At 43.3% G+C, this 22,274-nt stretch overlaps 2 pseudogenes; both read right to left on the bottom strand.

Moving 5' to 3' along the window:
• Positions 1-10,298: 10,298 nt before the first annotated feature.
• LOC125172310 (tax1-binding protein 1 homolog) lies at positions 10,299-12,248 on the bottom strand (annotated as a pseudogene).
• LOC125172301 (tax1-binding protein 1-like) lies at positions 11,830-20,275 on the bottom strand (annotated as a pseudogene).
• Positions 20,276-22,274: the final 1,999 nt, after the last annotated feature.

The following is a 22,274-nucleotide window of genomic DNA, read 5'->3' as shown; positions in this document are numbered from 1 at the left end:
ATTTATTTCACTTAGCATAATGGCCTCTAGGGCCATCCATCTGGTTGCAAATGGTAAGATTTTATTCTTTCCTTATGGCCAAATCGTATTCTACCATGTGCGTGTAACACCCTATTTTGAACTGATAACAAATTAATATTGATAGCATTTTTAACTTTACAGTTTTACTTTCCCTCACATTTAGGTTATTGATATTATAGTTTGCATATGTTATATTGCGTATCCAATAACATATTGTTGCAGTTATGGCTTTAATACATTTGATTTAAAAATTGTATTCTCTTAACTTTATTTATTTATTTTGACAACCACACACGAAGTAACCACTTGAGCTAAAGCTGACCCAATTATTTTGAGAAGGCAGGGAGGAGCAGAGAGAGAGACGGAGAGAATTCCAAGCAGACTCCTGCTGTCTGTATGCAGCCCATAGGTCTCCATCTCATGAACCGTGATATCAGGACCTGCGCCAAAATCAAGAGTCAGAAGCTTATGCTGATATCGCTAGCAGAAAGATATCTTGTTCACCGCTACGCAAGGACAAACTCTCAAATCATGATTTTCCAAAACTTGCGACAAGAAAGACATAGTTATAATATTTCCCCATTGTACACCAACTTCTGAAAAGTGAAAAAGGAAAAAAAAAGAACACGTCTATGTCATACTTTTAAAGATACAGGTAGTAGGAAGATACCGTGTTCACCACTATACAGGTGGCAAATGTGAACAAAATTAAATCGTGATTTCCTAGAGCGACTAGGGACACAGAAAATATTTCTCCTCCCTGTTCACCAACACCTAGACAGTGAAGAAAAAGGACCAACTCCACATGGTAGTCTTTGGGACAGTGCTCAGAGAAAGATACCATGTTCACCGCTGCACAACGACTTTCACTGAGGTGAAAAATAGCAACCAAGTTAAATCATCATTTCCCAAAACTTGTGAGGAGAAAACAATTATTTTTCACCACTGTACACCGACTACTGAAAAGGGAAGAAAAAGGAAAAACTACGTGTTGTACTTTTAGGGATACTGGTAGTAGGAAGATATCATGTTCCCCACTGTACAAAGGCATCCACTGAGGTGGCCAATGCAAAGTTAAATTGTGACTTTGCAGAACTCGTGAGGAGAAAGAAATCGTTTTTCACGCTGTATATCAACGTCTAAAGAGTGAAGACAAAGGAAAACGTCCGTGTGTAATTTCTGTGGTACTTCTAGCAGAAAGATACACTGGTCACCATTTGACAAAGACTTCCACTGAGGTGGTAAAACAAGCAAAGTTAAATCGTGATTTTGCAGACATGTTACGAGAAGGAAATCCTTTTGCATGCTGTACACTGACTTCTAAAGAGTGAAGACAAAGGAAAACGTCCATGTGTAATTTCTGTGGTATTGCTAGCAGAAAGATACTGTGTTCACGGGTATACATGGAAGAGGCAGATACGAACAAAATTAAATCGTGATTTCCCAGAACTTGCGAGGAAAAATCCTTTTTCACCACTGTAAACCAACTTCTGCACAGTGAAGAATGAGGAACAAGTCCATGCGGTAACTTTAAAGATATTGGTAGTACGAATTATCGTGTTCACCTGTATAAAACGACTTCCACTGAAATTGCAAACCTAAGCAAAGGTAAATCTTGATTTTGCAGAACTTGTGAGGAGAAAGTAATCGTTTCCTAAGCAGTAAACCGACTTCTAAAAAGGGAAGCAAAAAGAACAAGTCCATGCGGTAATTTCCATCATTCGGCTAGCAGAAAGATCCTGTGCTCACCAATATACAAGGACTTCCGCTGAGGCGTCAAATACAAACAAAATTAAAGGCGATTTCGCAGAACGTGCGAGGAGAGAAAAGTCGTTTTGCCCCAGTGTACACCGACTTCTAGGAATTTAAGAGAGAGGAACAAAGCCAAGTCCTACTTTTTACTATAAAATATATAAGGGACCCGAATGTAGTAATCAACCAGAAACGAAAAGTAGAAACCTCAGAGAATGAGAAGAACTGGACAGAGAACTCTGAAGGGCACATCTTAAGAGATTTTTATTTTGTAAATTTCACAAATGAGACTCTTTTCTGAGGGCAGCTAGGAAAGGCTCCCGCTGCAATCTCAGGGCTCGTTAGTCCCAAAGATGCTCCTGCAGAGGCCGCTACTCAAGGTGTACACGGTGTGACCAATCCAGTCCAAGCAGCCTGAGAATGCTCCGACGGGACTCCACCGAGCGGGCAGGGGTCTGCGGTGCTCTGAAGGGTCCCCGCGGTCTGGTCTCCTCCAGCCTTCTGTCGCCAGGCGCCAGGCGCCAGGCGCTGCGTCCTGGTGCAGGGAAGCTGCTGGTGCGAGAGTCCTTCGGGTTCCTCCGCAGAGTCCGCCTCTCCTGAAGATGCCTCTGGCTTCTTCTGTATCCCGGGCCAGAGGCCCACATTGGGCAGAGCGGGTCTGGGTTCCGAGGTGCAGTGGGATCTGGGCAAGACTTCCTTTTGCGGGTAGACCCAGCGAAGCCGCCAACAAGGACTGGAAAGCAGTTCCGAAACCAAACCACCACCGTGGCCTATGGATTCTCCCAGCACAGGATAGAAAGGGAGTGGGCAAAGCCCAGAATCTTCTGAGTTCAACAGAGATGCAGGCTGGGGCTCTGGCGCCCCCGCTGTGGAATCCCAAGCCTCTTTCACACGGCCAGGAAAATGCGGCTACATCGAGCGCGGGGCTCTGATCTCCAGGACTCAAGCTTTGCACAGATGAAGTAGGCTAGCCTACAGCAGTACTGCAGCCTGGGTACTTATGCTGTCTCCGGGTGTGGGCGGAGGCAAGGCAGAAGTCTGGAGAAAGTCACGCGACTGAGTGGTAACAAATCAGTGGAGACTACAGGAAAAAGGAGAACCTGGCAGAGAACGCATAAACCAAAGCAACAGGCCCATTACTAAAACCAACCAACAGGCGCAAAGCAAACGGACAGGCAGAAAACAAACCGAAAGGAGGAAAACAAACCGAAATGAAACCGAAACAAAAGCAAACCATACAGAAACTAACCCAACAAATAAAACATTCGATATTATGGGCAAGAAGAGGATGCCTTTGGAGCGCAATTTCTACACCGGCTGGCCTCACATGTCCATGCCCAACAAAGGTCAGGCCAGCCCAGGGGAACCAGCTGTGCTGGGGTTGAGAAGGAGATGGCACAGAGAACCCTGGGGTCCTGAGTGGGAGAAACTATGTACTAGGAACGGTGCCCAGACCAAGAACTGTTCTTGGCGCTCCAGGCCATAAAGCAGGCAGTGTGTGCCTCCCGTCTGGCAGAAGGACTGGTGCAGCCTGCAGGAAACAGGGAGACCCAGCATCTGCGGGGCTGAGACTGAGCTTGCTCTCAGTAGGTGAAGGCAAGTCAGAGAGCATACAGCTGAGTGGTGAAACACGCAAGGAAGTAAGTAGGATACATAACAAAGTTAAATTCAGGAAATAACAAATAAAATGATCATAAACTGCCTAAATCTAAATAGAAATCAAAACACATGGATCCTGACCCTTGTGAACACAAAAGGAAACCAAAACACATCGATTTCCAAGGAAAATACACTGCAGGAGAATAGAAGACTAAGGGAGCAACTGCATTCATAGAACCCCTCCCCCTCAGAGAAAGAAAGAAATTGCAAACATGCTAAATGCTGCTTTCCCAGATGTTCCCATCAGCGTAATCGTGTGTTCCATAAACACAAACCCAGAGGAAGCAGGAGTAAGAAATAGCTGCCACTGCTAAGCAAATATTTATTAACCCTAAAAAAAAAATCTCATTAGCCAGTCTGCAGGGACTCCACGGGATTTAAAGAGAAGGGGCCGACTTCAGTTGCAAATACAGCATTGTTGCGATTAAGAAATTGAGTTCTACAGTGTCCTTAAACAAAAACATAGCTAAATCAGAATTTCCTTGAACTCTCTGCAAACAAGAAATCTTTTCAGCTGGTGGACAGTGACCTTTAGGGGACTTCATAATAAAAAGCACAGTTTGAACTTCTATTGCAAAAAATTAACTTGGTAGAACTAAGAAATCAATGTAATGAACAGCTAAGGCAGACTGTCTCTTGCACAACCAAACCTGCCTACAGTGAAGAAATCATTTTCAGCAGTATATACTGATTTTCACGGGATTTCCTATTAACAAATGATTGGCAGATCTTGTGTTTCCAACCCCTAACTTACTATGATTAAGAAACCACTTTTGTCTCTATACGCACTGACTTTCACAGCATAATAAACAGGAACACAGCTAAATCTTGACTTACAGAAGTTGCTAGGATGAAGAAATTATTTTCCCCTATCAACTCTGACAGGACTTAGTAAGTGGGGAGAGGGTACTTCCTATGGCAAATGCAGCACTGCTAGGATTAAAAAAACATTTTTGCCTCACACATTGACTTCTACGGGCTTAATGATGCAAACATACTTAAGGCAGAACACCCCAGAACTGACTCCAAATCAGAAATCTCTTTAGCAAATATACACCGACTTCTAGAAAACTAATAATCAAAAACAGTATGTCTGAATTTTCTAGAACGTCCGACCAATGAGCAATTTTTGTATTCTGTTGATATTGACTTCTCCCAGATTTAGTAATAAAATGTACTTCCTATTGCAAACAAAACAAAACAACTGTTCTAATACTACCCCCAAAAAAGGTAGTTTTGCCAATATATCCCTACTTCTGTGGGACCTAATAACAAACATAGGCATGGCAGGTCATCGCATTTCTGAGAAACACTTGCTACCATTGAAAAAGAAATGGCAGGCCTGATGAACAGGTACAGATTCCTTGCAAATCTGGACACATTCGGTCTGACATTGAGCTCACCTGACCTCAGATATACCAGAGACATGGGTTTATTCAGACTTATTACAACTGGAAATCTTAGGCTGAACTGAAGCACCCACCTCATCTTACCCTGGTAAGTCGCTAAACCGGGAACCGGTCAGACATAGAAATCTGCAAGGCAGGATTAAATATTCATTTGCCAGAATCAACATGGACTTCCTTTGACTAAGAAGTTCCAGGCCTGGCTAAACCCTTGATTCGCCTAAAGCGGGATCTGCACCGCGGAGAAATCTCGTTGGCCGCTGTTCTCGGACTCGGCCAAGATTGGAAATCGCAGGCGCGACTACAGGGACCTGCTACAACAAGGAAATCCCACGCCCCGCTAATTCCAGGTGTGCTAGAAGGAAGAAATGCATGATGACGGTGAAACCTGGAGGGTTGGAGACCGAGACCCGACCAGCACAGGCAGTGATTGTTCCAGTGTCCGGATGGAGGCGTTCTGACGTCGCTGTCCTCTCTGCGAAAGAGCGAGCGCGGGCGCATCTCCACTAGCAAAGGGCCAAAGAGCAGCGGCGGTCTGGACGCTAGCCGCCGAGCAGCCACCAAGACACAGAATGAATGCTCCGGGGAACTAGGGAAACTGCACCTGTCAAATGGCCAGATCGGGACAATTCAGATCGGGACAATTAGAGAAATGCAAACTGGGGGAGACGAGCGGTGCTGCCTACGACAAACACCCGCACCGCGAAGTCACGTAATAGGGGCCGTCACTGAGAAACAGTGCAGGCCGGGTCGTGGGCGGTGCTGCCACAGAGCCTGTGCACAATCCGGGCTGTGACAGACAAACCGCCGGCTCCGAGCTACTGGCCAAAGTGGCAAGGGGACGGCCGGGAAGGGCGACCACCGGAAGGCCGGCCCAGGCCTTCCTGGGCAGAGGAAGGGACGGCACCCAACGACCCTGAACTTTGGGCGGAGTTCAAGTGGTGGCGCGAAATCCCAGAGTTATCTGGTGGGCGCTGCTTGCGAAAGTGGTGACGAGAAACAGGCTGCTGGGTACCGGCGCAGAGCTGCCCCCCCCCAGGAACACCTGGCTGGGCTCATGCACAGGTGCTGCCCCTTGACCCCCCCCACCCCGATTTCCCCGATTTGCCAGTGGGGCCAGGAACGGAACACCCCGCAAAGCGAAAGGATGGGCGACACCGGCGAAACACACCCAGTTCCGCGCCAAGCAGAGCCACCTCCACCGGGAAAGCGCCAGCCGGGCTCTGCCAGAAACTGTGACCGCACATCATGGGCCATGCACCTAGTGGAGGGGAGGCTGACACCTGCCAACGCTGGAAGGAGCAAGGGCCAGCAGAGAGCACTGATCAGTGCAGGGGCCCGAGAGTTGGTCTCAGGGAAGGGAGATGTGCCTTCCCAATCCCCTGCTTGGATGGGTACTCCCAGGGGAAATAAGGAGAAACTGGGGCTGAGATCCCTCAACGGAGCTGCCTGAGCGACCTGCAGTTCCCTAGAAGGAGTGGTGCTGGGACACTCCCTGTGCCAGCACAGCAAATGGCTGTGGTGGAGCCAAAGATGAACATCCCTCCTCCCAGAGCAACTGTGGTGCCGGGAGGAACCAGCGGTTCTGAGCATTCTGGCAGCTCTAGTGGGAAACCCTTGGTTCTGAATCGGGGTTGCTGTAGCCCATAAACTAGCACCGGGTGCTACTCCTGAAAAGTGGTACAAGCACTACCGCTTCCACTGTCCGTTCCCAAATCAAAAGCACTGGGTGGAAGGAAATCGTCGTTTTGTTGTTTGTTTTGTTTCGTTTGTGGCAGAAGCATCCCCACTCCCTCCCCAGTAACACCCTACCCATCTAATGTTTCCTTGTTTGGGAATACACAGGCAAAGCCCTGCTGGGAGTTATGGAGACTCAGGGTTCCTGGCCACTTAATCTCTGGACAACCAGCTTCTAAACTTAGGAGCCTAAAACTAGATTCTGTCAGCCACAGCACCCTTCTGCTGGCCCTCCACTTCCACATAATAGCCCTCTACCTCCTCTGACCTTCCCCAGCTTGATTCCACTACCAACCTTGTCCCTTTCCCTAACTACCAGGCCTAGCAGCCACTCCAGGTTCTACCCCAGGAATTGGCGACTCCCTGGGGCTTGTTCCACCTTCCCAGGACAATTTCCTCTATGCCACTCTGGTAGTCCAGTGGGACAATAAAATTTCAGTCTTTTTTTTTTTTTTTTTGCCCCTATTAGATACCAGGGCCCAGGTCACTGTCATTCCATGAAATCCCTCTCAGTTCCCAAAAGGAAAGTCCTTATCCTTATAGGGAATTGCTGACAAAACAATCAAAGGTGTATAAACCCATTGGGATGTAGCTATTGGGACCATTCACTTCAAATGGCCTCCTCTGGTGGTGGCCCCCTGGCGCTTTCTTTCCTTACTATAAGCATGGATGCCTTGACAGGATGCCATGCTCTTGTTCTTCCTAACTGGCCTGCCAAATGGATGCCTTGACCACTCCTCTCTAGTCAAGACAGTTAACACTCCCCAGTACGACTTAAACAAAGCACTGAAGGCCTATCCCATTATTAAAGATATGCTTCAGCCAAGAGTCATGGGGGGCCTGGGTGGCTCAGTCGGTTAAGTGGACTCTTGCTTTCCACTCAGGTCATGATCTCAAGGGTTCATAAGTTCCAGCCCCATATCCGGCTCTGCATGGTTGCTTGAGATTCTCTCTTTCTCTCCCCCCTCCTCCACGTATGCACACACACTCTCTCTCTCAAAAATAATATATAAACTTTTTTTTTTAATTTTTAATTTTTTAAATATTTTTTAAATTTTTATTTTTTTTTTTAAACTTACATCCAAATTAGTTAGCATATAGTGAAATAATGATTTCAGGAGTAGATTCCTTAGTGCCCCTTACCCATTTAGCCCATCCCCCTCCCACCACCCCTCCAGTAACCCTCAGTTTGTTCTCCATATTTATGAGTCTCTTCTGTTTTGTCCCCCTCCCTGTTTTTGTATTCTTTTTGTTTCCCTTCGCTTATGTTCATCTGTTTTGTCTCTTAAAGTCCTCATATGAGTGAAGCCATATGATTTTTGTCTTTCTCTGACTAATTTCACTTAGCATAATACCCTCCAGTTCCGTCCACGTAGCTGCAAATGGCAAGATTTTATTCTTTTTGATTGCCGAGTCATACTCCATTGTGTATATATATACCACATCTTCTTTATCCATTCATCCATCGATGGCCATTTGGGCTCTTTCCATACTTTGGCTATTGTTGATAGTGCTGCTATAAACACGGGGGTGCATGTGTCCCTTCGAAACAGCACACCTGTGTCCCTTGGATAAAAGCCTAGTAGTGCAATTGCTGGGTGGTAGGGTAGGTCTATTTTTAGTTTTTTGAGGAACCTCCATACTGTTTTCCAGAGTGGCTGCACCAGCTTGCATTCCCAATCTTTATTTATTTTTGAGAGAGAGACAGAGTGTGAGCAGGGGAGGAGCAGAGAGAGAGGGAGACACAGAATCTGAAGCAGGCTCCAGGCCCTGAGCTGTCAGCACAGAGCCCAACGCGGGGCTCGAACTCACAAACCGTGAGATCCTGACCTGAGGCGAACTTGGACGCTTAACCAACTGAGCCACCCAGGCGCCCCTAAACTTTTTAAATTAAAAAAAAAAAGTCATTATTCCCAAAGCTCCCCCCTTTCAAAAGCCCCACAGGCTGGTATTAAGCCAACCACTAATGCATGACACCTCACCGTTGACTATCTATCCAAACCTCACTGCTTAGGTTCCCTGATTTAGGCTCCAATTCCTAATATTATAGAACTGATTATAGGACATACAACAGGCCCAAAGAACATCCTTCACAGTCACTGACCTAGCTAGTATGTTCTGTTTTGTTCCCACTGTGTACGAGTCCCAGGCCCAATTTTCTTTCACTTTTTAAGGGACTCAGTATACATTTTCTTAGCTCCCACTGGGATATTTTTAAACAGTCCTGCAATTGCACATCACCTCTGCTAGCAGGTTTGATAGGACGTAAGTACCTTACAATTGGAAAGATGCCATATGGGCATTATATTGATGACATTATATGAGGACAAAATGATATAATTCCCTCTGAGGAGGCAGTACAGGCATATTTGCACATCCTCACAGACACATTTACACAGGCCCAGTTTTATCTGTCAAGTTTCTAGACATCATCTAGTCCTTTCATCGCAGAAAAACGAAAAGTTACCCAGATATGTTAATGCTATCTGGGAAAACTGAAAAAAGAATATGCTTCTAGAAATTATGAAATGTATTTATAAATTTGCAAATTTAAAGAATGCTGCTATAACACTCAGTTCACAATTGCTTACTTAGTTTTCACTAGAAATTAAGGTGATTTAAATAATATATGCAATTCAAACTACTGGAAATAATAAGGGAAGCATCTTCATGTGCCAAAAAAGTAGGATGTGTTGCAATAAGAGAAGATGTGAGGAAAGGAGGTACATTTTTTTCTTAAGGGAAAAGAAAGTAATTTTGTCTCCAAGTGAGGGTGTTTAAAGAAGAAAAACAGGAAAAAATTGGAATGCAGAAAAGAAAGTTTGTAGAAGGATTATAGATAAGGAATTTTAATGTTTAATTTCTTTTTAGAGCAAGAGACAGAGCTTGAGTGGGGTAGGAGCAGAGAGAGAGGGAGACGCAGAATCTGAAGCAGGCTCCAGGCTCTGAGCTGTCAGCACAGTAGAAAAGGAATCTTTGAAAAGGAGTTGTAATGTGTAGTCAAACTAAGATTAAAATTAATTTACTTAAAAATGAGTTTTAATATCAAAAGTAAACTGGTGCGAAATTAAAATTTTGTTTTCTCTCTGTTAAAAGGACAGTTTTCGGGGCGCCTGGGTGGCGCAGTCGGTTAAGCGTCCGACTTCAGCCAGGTCACGATCTCGCGGTCCGTGAGTTCGAGCCCCGCGTCAGGCTCTGGGCTGATGGCTCAGAGCCTGGAGCCTGTTTCCGATTCTGTGTCTCCCACTCTCTCTGCCCCTCCCCCGTTCATGCTCTGTCTCTCTCTGTCCCAAAAATAAATAAACGTTGAAAAAAAAAATTCTTAAAAAAAAAAATAAAAGGACAGTTTTCTTGGGATTTATTGTATGATTATGATATACTGTGTAAAGTTTCTTTACCTTTTATATGATAAATTACTTTTATTACATTATATTTGGTAGTCACACTCAATCAACAAGGTCAACAGAAACTTGTAAATATTGTGCTAAATAACACACTCTATGTACATACATTTTCAGTACAGTAACGTTAAAATACTCCATTTCTTTTATTCATATACCTTTGCAAAGTGAAGAATAAATAAAGATACAAACACAGAGGGGCACCTGGGTGGCTCACTCAGTTAAGTAGCCAACTCTTGATTTCAGCTCAGGTCATGCTCTCATAGTTCTTGAGATCAAGTCCTGAGCCCTGCGCTGTCAGCACAGAGCCAGTTTGCAATTCTCTCTCTCCCTCTCTCTCTGCCCTTCCCCACTCTCAAAATAAATAAATAAACATTAGAAAAAAAAGATACAAACACAGAAAAACGTCTTATCTTGAGCTGGTAAGAGTAACAGAAGTTACAATTATATTTATTGATAAGCCAATGATTGACCCTGACACTGGCAACACATAACTAAAAAGTAGCCCTTGTTCAGAAAAGTGTGGTAGATGGTTCATGGAAGTGATACCGTGTGGTCTCCACAGTGGTCTATTTGAGGTGATTTTTTTTTTTAATGGCTAAACTGGATTACTAACTCATAATAAAATGTAACTAGTCAAATTTAAACCATGATCAAAATGGGTCTACACAGGCCTTTCAAATTCTGCTGGTCACAGGCAGGAGGGGACTGCTTGTTGCACATTGTGTACACCTGCCTGTGACTTTCAATATGTTCTTCAAATTTGCTCTGATTATAGTTGGGAGGGAACATTAATTCGCAGAGGGGACCCTTCTTGTGAACATCAAAGCTGGAATCAAAGCAAAAGCCTGTCCTGCGCCCATGTGCCCATGTAAATGCTGACTTGGAGGGTCAGGAGCAGTGGGCACACTCTCATCTTCTTTCTTGTCCTCAGATCTTCTAAACCATCAGGCCGACTAAGGTATCTGGCAGGCTGGCTGCAAAGACCATCACCTTCAGTCCTCAAGTGGGCTCTCACAGGTACCCTTCGGATTTCATCTGGGTAAAAAGCACCATCTGTGGGGTGCCTGGGTGGCTCTGTTAAGAGTCAGATTTCTGCTCAGGGCATGATCTCAGGGGTTCCTGAGTTGGAGCCCTGCACGTGCTCCATGATGCCAGCACAGAGCCTGCTTTGGATCCCCTGTTTCTCCTCTCTCTCTGCCCTCCCCCACTTGCTCTCTCTCTCTCAAACATAAAATACATTTTTTTTTAAAAAAGCACCATCTGCTCCATCTCTGGTTTCCTGTGTTGCACAAGGATTAACATATTGCAGAACGGGTTGTATATTCAGCACTGCAGCAACATGACCATTTTGCTCTGAGCATATGTTGAGACACTGTGAAATCTTCTGAGAACCCTGGAAATTCTGACCTTCCGTTTCCTTTCTGCTTGATTTTCTAGAGTTCTGTCAAGTTCCTTGCTTCTGGAAAGGTTTTCCAAATGTGAAGTTAGACCATCTATTTCCTTGTCTCTCTCTCAAGTTTGTCATTGTCCTGTACTTCAACCACTGCTGGTTTTACATTTCCAGCAATCTTCACTTGTTCTTTCTATTTTGACTCCACTTTTGCAAGTTCATCAGCATATTTATTACATTTTGTTTTCTCATCCTGCAAGAGTAGTTTACATTTATTATATTTGTGTCTTGTCAGCAATGTCCTTGGTCATTTCACAGACTTGCCCCTTTGTTACAAGGGCAGAAACTGTCTCAGCTGCAGACAGTGATGGCTTTTACATCTACAGTAGAGCCAGCAGTAGCTGGGTCTGTGTTTATTGAGGCATCCTTTACTTTCTGCCGATTCCCAATTTTCACGGTGAATACGCTGTTGCTACTGGCTGATTGGTCTGAAAGTGTATTTATTTGTTTTGGGCCCCTCTGGCATTCCTTGAATTATCTTTGTAATTAATGATCTGCTGCCATCTGAAGATGATGTTTCAAATCTTCCACTTCTCTTTTCATATCGTGCACCCATGTATCAGTCTCTTCCTGATCTCTTTTCACAGCATTTAGTTGATGTCCTGCCACTGCATCAGCTACCTGCTTTTTGACTTTCTCACTTTCCAGCTGTGCAGCATGCAGCTCTGCCATTGTTTGATCTCCCACATTCACAGCATCACTACGTTCTTTGGCCAGAAAGACCATTTCTTGCCCAGTTGCCTGAATCTGTTCCTCTGCTTTACAAAGTTGCTCCTTTAAAAGCAAACAAACAAACCACACACACACACACACACACACACACACACACACACACACACACACACACACACCGTATCTTCCTTACTTGAGGTTATAAACAAGAAAGCCCTTTGCAGATTTTCCTTTTTAGCCAAACAGAACAGCAGCCTTCCAATATCTTCTTGGCAATAAGTAATCATGCTTTTTTTCTTGGTTTTTTTTTTTTTTAATTTAAGTAATCTCTATACCCAACATGGGGCTCAAACTCACAACCCAGAGATCAAGAGGTGCATGTTCCCCTGGCTGAGTCAGCCAGGAGCCTGACTAATCATGCTTTCTTTGTTCCTATCTAAATTCTTTAACGTCTGGACCTCTGACACGGCTTGGTATTTTATATTTCAGTATTCTTCAAAGGTACCTTAATAAAGTTCCTTCTCATCCTTTTCCATCTTCAACTAATGTTCCAGTTGTTCTCTTTCATATCATGCCTTCCTGAGTTTGTCCTTTAAACTGCCTCATGCAAAAAAAATAAAAATAAAAAAATAGACTGCCTCATGCAGTTTCTTTTCAATTGCTTTCTGTGTCACTGACACAATATCTTCCTCAAGCTGGAGAGCTTTGCATGTAACATCACTGTATCTCTTCTTAAACCCTTCATTTTCCATTTCTAACTTTGTGATACTTCAACAAGACCCTCTTGCTCAGATTGCAATTAGTTGGTCACATCTTTCTTTCTCATGGTTACCTTCTCTTTGCATTCTTCCAACTTGTTCTGCAAGTTGTGCTGGTTCTTTTTCCAGAACATCAATGAAATGTAAGAGTTCTTTTTCTTTCATGGTTTTCTCAATTTTCAACTCAAGAAGGCCAACTTTTGTGGTCACCACTAACATGTCAGAATTTCCTTCCTCTTCCACAGTAAGTAACTCTTCAGCTGGAGAAGTTCTCAACTGGAAAGGTGTACTTGCTCCACGAATTTCACCCTAATGGGTAACATAACAGAACTAATAAAATGCTCCATCATCATTTGGAAGGCAATATTCTTGAAATGCAAATACACAATTAACGGTGGTTCCTTCTACATAATGTTCAGGCATACAAGGCCATAACAATGTGTGATAATCACAAGCAGTACTCCATCCGACCTTGAATATATCAACCCAATCTTTTGGATGTGGATGGACATATGGAGTTACGGTGCAATGACATTCCAGGTGTGAATTAGGAAGATAATTCTTGGGCACATATTTTCTTTAATGTTTATTTATTTCTGAGACAGAGAGAGACAGAGCATGAGTGGGGGAGGGGCAGAGAGAGAGGGAGACACAGAATCCAAAGCAGGCTCCAGGCTCTGAGCTGTCAGCACAGAGCCCAACGTGGGGCTCAAACTCACAGACCGTGAGATCATGACCTGAGCTGAAGTCAGACGCTCAACCGACTGAGCCACCCAGGCGCCCCTCTTGGGCACATATTGAAAGATGACATGGGCAAAGTTAGAAGTCTGCAAGGGGACTTGTTGAAAAGATGTCATTGTGAATCTTTCAAGGGGCTCTAGGACAGAGGGAGCATTAGAGAGCCTCTGAGCCTATACCACCATCAGCCTTTGACCTCTTCCACCTCACTGCCTTGCTCCACCAACTGGCTATACTCCCCAAGTTTCTTTACCTTTCAACTATTAGGTTTCATAATCATCTGTGGTCCTAAGTAGAGAAGGGCTTTAAAACTTTTTTTAAAATATTTTTTACAAATTTCCCAAAGTCAAATTGTAAATGAAGTCTTTTTGACCTACAATATTTCAAAGTATTTGCCAAACTAATTAGGCTTATTTGATATGTATATTTCATGGGAAGTATTGTCAAATAATACTAAGCCTTCTTTACATTGTATTTGTAAGATTGTGTATTTGTAAGATGTAGAGGAAGTCCATTCTCTTTCTGCAAGAAATGGGCCCACACTGCCAGACTTTTGCCATCTTGATGTGTTTATGACATGGCAATGTTTTGCTCCTGAATCAGAGAAATTAAGATGGGTGAACAATTGGAGTATTACTCGGCAATCAAAAAGAAGGAAATCTTGCCATTTGCAATTACATGGATGGAACTGGATGGTATTATGCTAAGTGAAATTAGAGAAAGACAAAAATCATATGGCTTCACTCATATGAGGACTTTAAGAGACAAAACAGATACATAAGGGAAGGGAAACAAAAAGAATATAAAAACAGGGAGGGGGACAAAACAGAAGAGACTCAAAAATATTGAGAACAAACTGAGGGTTACTGGAGGGGTGATGGGAGGAGGGATGGGCTAAAAGGGTAAAGGGCACTAAGGAATCTACTCCTGAAATCATTGTTGCACTATATGCTAAATAATTTGGATGTAAGCTTTAAAAAATAAAGGATAAAATTAAAAAAAAAGAGATGGGTAAACAATGGTTGTAAATTAAATGAACACTCAGGGATATGGGAAACCCAAGACACTTGCTTGGTTCTTCCTACCTCCCTCGAAAACCCCATTTTTTGCTTTTTGCATTCCTTCACCATCCTAAATGACCCAACTTATGAATAAACATTGTGTGAAAAGCTTCAATAAAGTTGCAAAAAAATTTTTTACCAGCAATGTCTGATTTCCATCTAGGTCCATAATCCTATAAAACTGGTTTTGTTCCCAGAGGCTTCAGACCTCCTTCTGGACCCTTTGAACACCTACAGCTAGACTTCATTCAACTGCCACTCATTATTGGTTATGAATATGTTCTTGTTATTGTATGTGGTTTTCCAGAAGGGTTGAAGTTTTCTCCTGCTACAAGGCTGATGTCCTCATGGCAGCAAGGAAACTGTAAGAAATTGCGTTTCGCACCTGGTATACCTTTCCCAATCTCCAGCGACAGAAGAACCCACCTTCACCAGGCAAATCAAGGAACCTGGATGAAAACCTTGCAAACTTCTTGGAATTATCATTGTCCCTATCATCCTCAATCTTCAGGTAAGGCTGAGAGAACTAATGGGATCCTCTAACTTTAAACTAAACTTGCCAAAACAACTGTACTTTCCTGACCGAAGGTATTGCTTTTGATTTTGCTGACTATTCATGGTATCCCTCTTGGGAAACACAAACTTATTCCACATGAGATAGTCACCAGGAGACCAATGTCTATGGGTATACAACTTTCTCCTGATCCTTTATTATCTCATGCTAATATGACTGGCTTCTTAAGTCTTCAATGTCTTATGGTAAAGCCTATCATCAACAGGTTAAAGAAGCCTCTCCAGACTCCAATTCAAAGGATCTTGTTGGTCATAGTGGGGAGATCGATGATTGGGTATTCTGGAAATAGCATTAGAGAAAACAGTGTTTGAGCCTCATTGAAAAGGACCTTACCAAGTGCTCCTGACCACTGACACTGCTGCAAAATTGGAAGGCATTGAGCCTTGAGTACACATGTAACAACTGAAGAAGGATCCACCTGATATCTGGTGGTTTACAGACACTGGAGACCTCTGAAACAAATTGACAGGGAAGAGAAGTAGCTGGCATTGAGGTAAACTGCTTCTGCCCAAGACAATGGATCAAGACTTCATACTTTAAATATGAAATAGGTTCTCCCTCTTTTCCTTTTCTTTACTTTGGCATTGGCCTGGAAAGATAATGCCTCATTCGTAGTTCCCAGGCCATTGCTAAGGGAGGTAACCTTCCAGATTGCTGGATTTGTCATCAAAGATTCTGATCTTTCCATGATGCTAAAGATCCTCTAGTCTTCCATGTGACCAATTTATCTTCTTTTCCTCCTGTCCCTGTACAATACAATCAATCACCTCTAGAAGTCTCTTACTTTGTTCAACTTTTATGGTCAGAGCATCCAATACCTTCTTTTTACCTTTCTCCAATAATAAATGTATTTACCAGTGTGTGAGCCAGCCTAACACCATCTTGAACAAATCTACCTTGGTGACCATTCCATGACCTGAAGCCTTCTTGAACAAAGCATCCTCCCCATTTTTTTTTCTGTTTAAGCACACCCTAAAGTACAGTTTTAGGGCATAACATCCTTGATATGTTCTGGAGATATGAATGTAATTTTCAAACACTTCCTCCTAGATGGTCCCCAGAACATACTCTCCAGCCTTTGAGACTATATTTAACATGCCTGCACTCTCTATACCATCTGGCAAAAAAGGGAGTGCATCAGCATTGGGTAGAAGAACATCAAGCTGCCTTTGACCTAGCTAAGGTAGTAGCTGCTCAAGCACAGGCTTTAGGGCACCTTTCCCTGGTATACCCCGACCTTAGATGTGACTGCTACACCAGATAAGGTGAACTGGGCTTGATGGAAGGAACAGCATGGGAAGTTAACTCCATTTAGCTTTTGGTCACAACTCTGGAAGGGAGCAGAGAGCTGAAATTCTCCTATTGAACAAGTGTTGAGTACATAAGGTCCTTTAACAAGGGGAGCCCTTAATGACCATCCCTCTGATAAATGCCTGGACCAGTTTGCCTATAAAGGGGTGGACAGATGGTATATTTTCAAGAATGGCATCTGCAGCAGCACAAGCCTCTAAGATGCTTACTTACAACAAAGGAGTGTTCTCTCCACTAGTCCATCGGGAGCTGAATTACATGCTAACTTTGGGCAGCAGAATGTGAAATCTTTAATGCCCCCCCCCAGCCTCCTATGGAGAGACCCCATAACACATAAAGAAAGGCAAATACCATATTCCTAAAGAAGCTTGCTATACAGATGGGTTTATTAGAGAGAATCCTAGTACTGGACTACAGTAGCGATCTAGCCCCAGACTGATACTATCCGGTTTGAGACTTGGAATAGGCTAAAAGCAGCCAATGGGCTGAATTGAGAGCTGCCTGGATGGTATATATACACGCACCCTGGCTCCTTACCCTCTGCATGGACACTTGGGCTGTCTATAGGGGTTTGACAACACAGGTGGCCCAATGGGCTAGGGACCCACAGAAATCATTGTAAGTAGCAGAAATATGGAAAGATATATAGGAAAGGATACAGGACTCTGCTGCCTCCTATACTGATTTCCATGTCTCGGAGCATAGGCCTCCCTCACCCCCTGAGAATATTGAGACAGACCCCTTAGCAAAGATCAGGGCCCTTACCCCCATACAAAGTTTAGAATTGGTTGCAGGGGTTCATAAGCACAGTGAGCATCTCAGTACAAGGGTGGGATGGAGCATAGTGAAGTGCTGTACTGACCTCCTAGCAGCTGTTAGCAACTGCCTGATCTCTTACAGTCTGAGACCTAGGAAGGTTCCACACACCACACAATCCTCCTGGGATCCAACCAGTTTTAGACTGGCAACTTGATTGTATTGGTCTTCTACCCACAAGTCAAGAAAAAAAGCACATCCGAACTTGTGGTGATACAGCTTCTGGGCTCACACAAGCCACCCCTGCAAAAGAGCTAATCAAAATGCCAACATCAATGGCCTCGAACAACTTTGTGTCATGTATGGATAACCTCAAAGGATACATAGTGATAGGACATATATTTCACTGGACACAGGACTGGGCTCATGAACAGGACATACATGGGCAGTTTCATCTAACCTATAATCAACAAGCTGCTGGACTCACTGCAAGGAAGAATGACATTCTCAAAGCTCAACTCAGAGCCCTCTTACAGTGGCACATCTTGCCAGAAGCCATGACCTTGTTAAATTTGACAGCCTGTAGCCACACCCCAAACCCACAGTTAGGTACCAAAACCAGCATGCCTTCTGGAAAATGAGGCCTGAGGCACTGGTTCCTGAGCTCAAAGCAGGCCAGAAACAACTGTATTCTGTGCTCCTCAGCCCATTCTCCCTGGGGGAGGGGACGCTTGAATGGGGCTTGGAATGGCAACTTCCCCCAAGTTGAACAGGCTGTTTCTTGCCAGAGTGTGAGAAATATCCTGGAGGGCTAAAGTGGTCCCTGTTGATCCTGCTGGAGTTGGGGCCAAAACAGTCAACATATACGTATTCCACACAGGCATCGATACCACAAAGCACGATATGGCTGGTTACCTGACATGCTTGTTTGCACCACCTTTAATTTTACACGGACAGGCTGACTCTTTGGCCTTAGGCAATGTGTCTGGCTGGTGTGTCCCTCCTGCTCATTCACCTCAGACTCCCTCTGTCCTCACGACAAAGAGTGAAGCCACTAGCATCATACTGAGGGAGAGGGTTTTCCCAGACAGTACCCACTAAGCATTTATTCTTTTGTCCTTAGCCTGATGCTCCTCTCTCATGCTAGTGAAGGAAACCCTTTTCTGCAGTGGGCATAGACCTACAGAGATGGTTTACAGTGGGATTCATGCTAGCAATGAGGTTTGCTCCCTTTTTCAGGGGTTTCTTTTACTGCTGCTGTCTGTACTGCTGCTGTGGTTTAAGCCCTCAATTTGAACGCCGTCTGGCAAAAACACCTACCTCCAAAAGCCCCTCCATGATGGCTCAGGGAATATGGTGGGCGTGTGAGGTCACAAGAGCTGGATTTGAGGGGTGGAGTGTCTGAGCCAGACGAACACCATCTTGGACAAATCTGCCATGATGACAGTTCTGCGACCTGAAGACTTCTTCAGCACAGCAACACACCCGTTATTTTTTCTGTTTGTTTAACCGCACCCTTGAGTACACTCTTGGGGTGAAACATCCTTAACCTGCTGTAGAGGTATGACTGTGATCCTCAAACATTTCCTCCTGGGTAGTCTCCTCGGCACGTACTCCCCAGCCTGGAGTGCTATAAAAGCGAGTCTTACGGGAGGTGGGGTTGTGGAGATCTATTCACTTTGTAGCTACCCAAGACATACCTCTGTCTGTAAGTCCCTTTAATAAACCATTTCTTGTCAAGCTGGATTTGTTGGCCTTTTTCTCCAGTCTTACAGCTCCTCCAGCCTCTGCGGGGTGTTTTCCTTTTCATGGAATACCCATCCTCCGTGGAAGGCATCCTTGCTTGCATACAAGGCAGGAAAAAGTCAAGCCACTTATGGCTTTAGCAGTGTAATCGGAGCACGGTTGCTCAGGCTCACACAGCATTGGCCACTTGAGTTTCTCTTTTCCTGACTGAACTTGACAGGTAGAGTGTATGTGACCAGGAGTGGGTTCAGAAAACAATTTAAAAAGGAGAATTTAGAATTGGTTTTCAGACCCAGAAATCAACATAACCCTAGAGGATGAGTATTGGTAAATTTGCTAAACTTGAACATGAATGCTTCATTTCTACTGAAACATGGTAGACAGGTTATAACTTTTTATTATCTGCAGTGAAAAATTTACTGAAGTCAAAAAACTTGGAGGTCTAATTGGTTGTCTTTGTAGACCACATCGATGAGAGTGAGGGCTACAATAACCACAGGGTGTGATGGCTGCCTCCACTGAATTGTAGGAGTCACAAAAACAAAAGATACAAGGATTTAAATTTTTGAAAGAAAAAGTTTCAGTAATGCCCCTTTAAAAAGCCTTGTTTCTCATTGGTACAGTGAAGAGAGGGCCAAAAATCAGACCCAAAATTGGAGCCTTTTAGAGGCTGAATTAAAATAGAAGGTGAATTCACATCTTTGCCACACCTCTCACGTGCAAGCAGGGGGACTGATGAGCAAGTAATAGGACTCTGTGGATTCAAATGGGTTAATGTGGGTGGATCTTTGTCAATATAAGAACCTTCAATCCCCATATCTCTCTGAGATTCCCTTGAAGAACGAGTCCCTCATCTAAGGAGGCTAGCCCTTCCTCGATTAAAGACACAGAGAAGATCTCACCTGAGAAAGTTAGCTTCTAGAAGAATGTCAATTCACCTAAAGTCATAAGCATCATAATTCATTCCAAACCCATAACTAGCTGCAGATACTAGAATGCCCCAAAGGGACAACTATAAAGTGTGAATTTGGATTTATTGCTCATGTATCAAAACAATTGCAACAAGTAGTTAACTTACATTGGCAGAAACCTTTGGAATGTGTACAGAAATGAATCTTAAAGGTTCTATACTAAGAAGGTCAGAACATGACATGAAACATACAAAATTTATTTACATGGACGCAGATAGAATTTCTAGCTTTCTTGTACTTAAGCAGGCAAGAAAGTCTCCAGTAGGCTTAAATAGTTGGGTAAAGTATTTCTTCAATGGAAGCCTACATAGAATCAGGCTCAGTTGTCACAACTTGCCTGTAAAATGAGGAAGAACTTAAAAACTTAGGAGTATCTCATAACCAACCAATTCTATTCCAAGGTCTACACACAAGAGAAATTCTTACACATGTACACCAGGAAACATAGAATAGAAAGTCCAAATCTTCACTGTCTACAGCAACAAAATTCTGGTGGAGAGGGAGGAATCAAAGGCCCATCAATTGATGAGTGGATTAAATGATCTGTGGTATATTTACAGAATGGAATATCTTACAAGAATTCAAATAAACTACAACAATATTCAAAATCATGGTGGTGGTACACTATTCAGAGAAATAATAAGGGTAAAAGACCACAGGGTCACCCGAGTGACTCAGTTGGTTAAGTGTCCACTTCTTGCTGTCGGCTCAAGTCATGATCTCAAGCTTCATGAGTTCAACCCCTGCCATCAGGCTCTGCACTGGCAGTGTGGAGGCTGCTTAGAATTCTCTCTCTCTCCCTGTCTCTCTCTCTGCCCCTCCCCTACTTGTGCTGTCTCCGTCTCTCTCAAAATAAATGAACTTAAAAATTTTTTTAATTTCAAAACTACATACAGCACAGTTCTGTTTTATAAGGAGAAAAACAAAAATATCATTAAAATATGTAAAATAATATTTAAAATATTAAATTATATTCATAAAAAGTAAAACTATACAAAAATGAAAGCGATGAATAAATCAACCCAATTGCAGCGTTGGGAGGATGGAATACAGGAAAATCTTACCCACAAGAAACTAGACTGAAAGACTCATCTTATATCTCTACACCAAAAATGGATTTCTCAACACTGAATGGCAAACTTACATCCATCCAGCCAGCCACACGGACAGCTACACACCTCAAACTCCCCCAAATGGGGCTGTAGAGCATGGAGCAGAACGCACACTAGAAAATGTGTTTTCCATGGATAGCTGGCTCAAGTAAGAGTGGGATTGATGGGTGGGAATTTTCATACGCGGATTCACTTCCAAACTCTACAGACAGATAATCCACTCAAGCACCGTGGAGAAAACTAACAAACGAAGCAAGAAACGAAAATTATTTCTGGAAAATTGCACCTTATAGACATTGCAGGAGTGGAGAAGATGATTTCCCAGTAACACAATCCTTTCAGCCTCCTGAACCACTCTGTGAAAAGACAAACTTCTGTTCCAAATCTGGTGAATACAAAGCTGAGTATAAACTCAGAACCTAGGAAGAAAAAAGAGCGACACCTTTACCATACACAAAGCTAAATATATTGTGCTCTCACCCAAAAAATACCCACCATCAATTTAGTTGAAAAGGAAAGAAAATTATGGGAAATATTGAAATTGTTGACAAAAGGCAGTACAAAGAGCTCCTTCAACAGAAACAGTAAGCTGAAACCACAGGCTTCATCAGGAAGTACTTCTAAAATTGACCCCCCAGAAATAAAAGTTCCCACTTATTTTTTTAAATAACAATTCAATTCTCTCGATTTTTTATTTTAGTTACTGTTATTTTATTTTATTTATTTTTAACATAATGCCCTATCATGGGGTTCGATCCCTAGGAGGTTTTCTTTTATTTTTTTCCAATTTTTAAAAATATAATTTATTGCCAAATTGGCTTACATACAACACCCAGTGCTCATCCCAACAAGTACCCTCCTCAGTGTCCATCACCCATTTTCCCCTCTCCCTCACCCCTCATCAACCCTGTTCTCTGTATTTAAGAGTCTCTTATGGTTTGCCTCCCTCTCTGTTTGTAACTATTTTTCCCCCTTTCCTTCCCCCGTGGTCTTCTGTTCAGTTTCTCAAGATCCACATATGAGTGAAAACATATGATATCTTTCTCTGACTGACTTCACATAGCACAATACCCTCCAGTTCCATCCACGTTGCTGCAAATGGCATGATTTCAATCTTTCTCATCGCTAAGTAGTATTCCATTGTGT

The sequence above is a fragment of the Prionailurus viverrinus genome, chromosome A1 (genome assembly GCF_022837055.1).
Source record: "Prionailurus viverrinus isolate Anna chromosome A1, UM_Priviv_1.0, whole genome shotgun sequence".
NCBI lineage: Eukaryota > Metazoa > Chordata > Mammalia > Carnivora > Felidae > Prionailurus > Prionailurus viverrinus.
Note: the sequence above shows the minus strand (reverse complement) of the source record. Positions and strands in the feature narration are given on the sequence as shown.